Raw genomic sequence first — 6,915 nt, forward strand, 5'->3', positions numbered from 1 at the left:
AAAAAAAAAAAAAAAAAAAAGGAATATTAATCTTACTGTTTGAATCTTTACAGCAAGGGTATCCAATCTTTTGGCTTCCCTGGGCCACATTGGAAGAAGAAGAATTGTCTTGGGCCACACATAAAATTTGCTAAGACTAATAATAGCTGATGAGCTAAAGAAAAAAAAAATCGCAAAAAAAACTCATAATGTTTTTTAAAAGTTTACAAATTTGTATTGGACTGCATGAAAAGCCATTCTGGGCCACATGTGACTCATGGGCTGTGGGTTGGACAAGCTTGCTTTAGAGTCTAAAATTTACGTGACAGATTCAATTCCTGTCATTGTAATGGGCTGCTAAGACAGATTCAATTCCTGTCATTGTAATGGGCTGCTAAGAATGTTACAGACGATTTATGTTGCGTGTTATCTTCACATAATAAATGAAGGTTACTATACCTGAAAATGTGAGTCTGAAAGATCTTAGCGGGATGAAACCTACCAGACTGGTGGTAGAGTGAGTGGATATACCTTACACATCAGAATTATATTCCAAATATACCATCATGAAGAATGGCCCATTTTGTAATAATTTTAGTCACAAGACAATGGGGCTAGTTATGAATTTTATTACAAAAAAGTATACTTATTTTAGGCATATATGTTTAAATGTATTGTTACAGCTGTAAGTACCACTAAATTGATGCAATTTTAAAAATCAGAATGATGACATTATTAACAAAGACAACTGCAGTGAATCCCTTGAGTTATCAAAAGACTTCCATGAAGTTGTTGCGTTCTTTTTAACTACATGTGAATTTCTGGGAAATTAATGATGATTAACAGACAAAGATGTGAATGTTTTCAAATTTATATTTAATTGAGATTTATTTGAGGGAGTTTTCTTTCTGGTCTTCTTAAATACCAATTTCAGTGTTTGCTTGGGTACCTAAATCTATTTTAAACCTTAAAAAAAAAAGTCGAAGGAAATTAAAAGTTAGGATTTGTAACCAGGAGGTTCGAGTACCTTATTTTTACTATGAGTGTTACAATGCATAGGAAATCTTTTTTTCACTCCTTTCTCAAAGTGAAATCCTGTGTATAAATTATTTAATTGCTTGAATCCTCACTTTCTCACATATATTATAGGGATATCATTCCCTAACTCTACAGGATAATTGTAATACATTTTATAATGACTAAATGCATTGCTGCATATTCTCTTCTACACTCGCATAATAAGAGCTACATTTATCAAGCACTGATAGTGATAAATGTAGCTCTTCATACACGAATGTAGAAGAGAATATGTGTGTTACTTTCTCTCGCTATACTTCCATCTACTTTTGCCTTGTTCTCTCCATTAGTCCCACTGGCCTAGTTTTTCAAAGGCCCCAAGCTCTTTCTCACCTTAGGAACAGTGTAGCTTAAATGGCTCTTCCCTTTTTGCTAGCAATAGCATCCAACTAATATTTCAAAGCTGACTTTAAATACCCTTTTTCAGGAGCCACCAAGACTACATTCTGTACTTTTCCATTAGTGCTTACCCGAACTGTAGCCAAATGATTACTTGTGTGATTCTTTAATTTCAATCTCCCTGATAGATAAATGCTAGAACGAAAAATACGTCCTGCATTGTTCACTAGGGTGTTCGACACTTAATAACACAGTGCCTGATAGTTTATTTTTGCTGAATTAATAAAGGAGCATTATCCATGAACCACAGAGTGTTGAACATAGATGCAAAACATCAAAATCAGGAAAAACTGGGACAAAGAGGTAAGAGATGCAAAAACAAGCTAAACCAAAAGAAAATTTTGAAGTTATCATTTTCATGGGTTGCAAAGAAATTAAAAGTGGTAAGGGCTGAGATTAGGCCCCTGGACTTAATGAGAAACACATCATAACGTCTGCAGAGCAGCAATATCAGGAGACGAGAATAGGAAACATTGGGGTAAAAACAAGAATGATGGCATATGGAGAAAAATCAGATGATAATCAGAAGTGGTAGCTGATCATTTTTTTAAAAAGTTTAAAAGTTAAGAGAATTAGCAAATGGAGAAGAAATTGAAGGTTTTAGAGAGGGAGTGCAAAAGGTGGCAAAGAATGGGATCCACAGAAAGGATTGGTCTATTAACCACAATTATCGAGTAACCTGTCTACTAGACCCGCATGTACAGTCTTAAGCAGAATGACTCTCTTTTTATGGACTTAAAAATCAAGTCAGGAAGAAACACATGTAACAGAAATATAAATGTATAAACAGAAATTTTGATGAGTGCTATAAAGGAAGAGAGACCGAGAAAGTGACATTTAAATTTTAGATTCCTAAAAGGACTCAGCCAAAGAACAAACAAGGGGAAGATCGTGCCAGGTAGAGGAAGAAGACCTGTGAACATCTTGGGGTGAGCAGTAACTCTGCTATCTGAGATGCGAAAGAACATGAAAGTGGGTGGGCAGTGGGTGGAGTAATGCAAGGTAAGTTTGGAGGTGTACCTTGCCTCTCTACTTGCAATAATCAGTAATTTAAACGGGGGGAAATCGTGATAGTTAAAATTATAAAGTGCTTAGAAAAATGATCAAGAAAGGTGTAAGACTTCTATGAAAACAATTATAAAATCTTGTTGAAGGACACAAAGCAAATCCTGAACAAACAGAGAAAGATGATGTTCTTGAATGGGAAGATTAATATAAATATCAAGCATTCTATAATATTAGTATTGCAGTATCAATCTGAGATCCCACTTTTTTTTTGGAACCAGATAAAATGATGTTAAAGTTCATATGGAAAAATATATAAAAAAGAATAGTGAAGAACATTTTTAAAAGCAAAAGTGGACTGAACTTACCAAATGTGAAAAGTTACATAAAAATACTTTAATTAAAACAGTATGGAATCGGCAAGGAATACAGGTGGGTAGAGTGGTGGGGCAAAAAAGGTCAAACATGCCCAAGTATTATTGGAGCATACATGAAAGAGAGGACTTCTGTTTATGAGAAAAGCTTCTATGTGTGTTTTATTAAAAGGTACTGGTGCAACTGTTCATTGAAAGAAAAAAAGATTCCTAACACTATGCAGAAAAGTAAATACCAGATGAATTAATGATGTAATTTCTCTTAAAAAGTAGAAATTATTAGGAGAAAATTTAGAAAGCATAACCTTGGGAGTGAGTGACCCATATAAGGTAGACAGAAAACTCGAAAAAAAGGAATAAATGGCAAAGGATAAGCAAAATCAAAATACAAAGAATAAACTGGGAATCACATACAAGTCAGTATCCTCAGATTGGTAAGTGAAATAGGTAAGTAAAAAGGCAAGCAAATAGAAAAAAAGAACAAAAGATTTAAGTGTACAATTCACAGTGGAAGAACATCAATAATCAATAGCAGAAGAAATCAGTCAATAAACATGAAAAGTGATGCCTTCCAGGGTTGGAGAAGATGAAGGAAATGTACTCTTCTGGTTGTTGTTGGCAGTGTGAATTGTGAATAAGAAGTAATCTGGCATTATGTGTTAAATACATGTATTCACTTTTGACATAGCAATCTGGAGAATCTATTCTACAGAAACAAAAGCAGCAGCTTATATTTCTCTATTTTTCCACAAAGATTGTTATTGCAGCATAGTATACAGTGGAAAAAGAACTGGAAGAAGATGAACCCTGAATGTCTGTGAATAATAGGGCATTGGTTGAATAAATTATTTTACACTCATTAATAAAAAGATGGATTTGGTTTTATATCTTTTCCTTAAGTCCATGATGCTTCTGTTCCCTAATAACATGAGTTCCAAGCCAGTAGCATGGTGGTTCCCTTTAAAAAAAACAAAACTAAGCACACTTACGTTTGAATGTGTTCACATTAACATACAGGAAGGTAAGGATGGACACAAACTAAGCTGCTAACATTAATCACCTTAAGAGGATAGATGACAAGGAACATGACCAATATAGTTATGTTCTTCTTTATACATCTTTGTAATTTTTTTTTGTGCAGCACAAAACATGGGGTTTTTTTTTTCCTAATTAAAATAACTCTTGGCTGGGTACAGTGACTCACACCTATAATCCCAGACTTTAGGAGTTCAAGACAGGAGGATCACTTAAGGCCAAGAATTCAAGACCAGCCTGGGCAACATAGCAAGACCCTGTCTTTTTTCATAACATAATTTTTTTTTTTTTTTTTTTTCAGTTAGCTGGGCATGGTGGTGCATGCCTGTGGTCCTACTATGCAGAAGGATCACTTGAGTCCAAGAGTTCCAGGTTCAGTGAGCTATGATCACACCACTGCCCTCCAGCCTGGGTGACAGAGACCCCAACTCTAAAATAATAAAGAAAATAACTCATTTTAACTTTCAGTTGAGTCTATGCCTTTAAACATTTAATTTGGAAATATTTGCAAACTTATAGAAAAATCACAAGACTATCATAAAGCTCTCCCACAAATATTTCACCCAGGTTCCTAAAATGTTAATATTTGCTTTATTATTGTTTCTTTATATATACATTTTTTCTGAGCCAACTGAGAGTAAGTTGCAAACGTGATGCCCATTACCCCCAGGTATTTTAGTATTTATTTTCTAAAACACGAATACCGTGTTTTACATAACCACAATACAACCATAATAATCAGGAAATTAACATTGATTCAATATTTTTAACCTACATATTATGTTCAGATTTCATCAACTGCCCTTTATAGCAAAACATATTTTGTTGTTGCTTGTTTTTCATCCAGAATTTAGCCAAGGCTTATGTGCTACATTTAGTTGTCATATCTCTCTAGTCACCTTCAATCTATAATAATTTCTCAGTCTGTTTTTTATTTTGCATGACCTCGACATATTTTAAAATTGGAAACCACTTTTGTAGAATGTCCTTCGATTTGGGTTTGACTGGTATTTCCTCATGATTAGATTCAGGCAGGAATGTCACTGAAGTGATGATGTTGAGTTTATCTCAGTGCAACCTACCATGAAGAAAGAATGGCAATTTGTCTGTTATTGGTGATGTAAACTTGGATCACTTGGTAAATTGGTGATCTTAACTATAAAGTTACGTTTATTTCTTTGTAATTAATAGTATGTAGTGGGTTAGATACTTTGAGAATATATCAATATTTTGTTTCTCAGTAAACATAAATAGTTTTAAATAGTTCTAAATAGTTTTACCATCTATTGATCATTCTTGCCTATTTGAAATATTACTAGGATGGTAGCCAAATGGTGACACCAACAAAGTCATTCCTCCTACATTTATTGGCTAGCATTCTATTAAAATTTCTCCTTTCCTCCAATTTATGTTTTATTCCTTTATTACTTATATCAGTGTACACACAGATTCCTGTGTTATTCAATGGGTTATAATCTGTTACTATTATTACTTCTCTGATGCATAAATTGTCCCTTATTTTGTTAATGGGAGCCCCTACAAACTGGCTCCTGTATCTTTTTGACAAATCCCCATCATTTTTTGAGCATTTTTCTTACTTTCTGTTCATACATATATATATATAAAATTAATCTTATATCCTCTCTTCCTCAGGCCTAGAATCAGGTTTGTTTTTTGTTTTTGTTTTCCCCCCAAAGTACCCGATGTCTTTTATGGAAGAATGGTATTTAGAAATTCGGACCTGGGTGCCAGGTGTGCTCATTTGTACTGGGCTGGCATTGCTTCTGGGCCTTTTCAATGGACAGAATTAGGAAATGCACATACACATTTACACATATTTCTGTATCCATCTGTCTATACGAAAAACAAAACTATTAGATTACACTAAGACTTTCAGTTCTAATCCAACACCTTAAGTTTTTTTCTTGTTTTATTTTCTGAATTTTAACTCTCCTTTCAGACAATGAGAAACCTGGGTCTCAGTATCAATATTTGCTCTTTCCCACTGTAGGTAGATAGTCTTCTGACCCTACTGACTACTGCTTGGCTCGGACAACCTCCATGGCGCAGACTTGCAGACTTCTACTACCTCCTCTGTCCCAGCCCTGGATGCCCTGTAGGCCCAGCTGCTTCCTCATCCCCAATGTCCTCTGCGGCCATAGTCTTGCAGACAGCTCCAGTCCTATCTGTCTTAAAGGAAGGGAAATGAAGCAAGAAATTGTGGTTTAAAAAACAGAAAAGGGAAGGGAAAGATATAAGACATTTGAAAATAACATTTAAGGGCCGGGCATTGTGGCTCACGCCTGTAATTCAAGCACTTTGGGAGGCCAAGGCAGGAGGATCACCTGAGGTCAGGAGTTCAAGGCCAGCCTTGCCAAAATGGTGAAACTCCATCTCTACTAAAACTACAAAATTATCTGGGCATGATGGCACATGCCTGTAATCCCAGCTACTTGGGAGGCTGAGGCAGGAGAATCACTTAAACCTGGGAGGCAGAGACTGCAATGAGCCAAGATTGCACCATTGCACGCAAGTCTGGGCAACAGAGTGAGACTCCATCTCAAAAATAAATAAATAAAATTTAAAGAGTCAAATGTCATAAGAGTAAAGTTAGTAACTAATCATCCAGATATACGCATATAACTTAAATACCTGGGACCATAAATATTGAAGGTAAGCATAAATATTGAATCAGTAAATTTCTCAGAATGAATTCAACAAATGCATCACTTTCAATGATATCTTACTACATAGCTAGATGTTGCTTCCATCCAATATTTTTCCTTAACTTTCATAATAAGTATGCATTTCATTTAGTAAGCTGTTAATGTGCAGCAAATATCAAAAAATGTTGTTCCAGTCTGTTCTATTACTCTTGACTTTTAGTGTTCTGTTATTCCCTGCATTATTTCACCTCTATGAAATAAGTTATTATTTCACCTCTATGCTAATATTTATTAATCTAACATAACATTGCATATTAGGTGTCATAGATCATGGAACTCCTATTGTGTTGTTCTCTTTTTTTTTTTTTTTTTTTTTTTTT

The sequence above is a fragment of the Rhinopithecus bieti genome, unplaced genomic scaffold, assembly GCF_001698545.2.
Source record: "Rhinopithecus bieti isolate Rb0 unplaced genomic scaffold, ASM169854v2 scaffold_24392, whole genome shotgun sequence".
NCBI classification, from domain to species: Eukaryota; Metazoa; Chordata; class Mammalia; order Primates; family Cercopithecidae; genus Rhinopithecus; species Rhinopithecus bieti.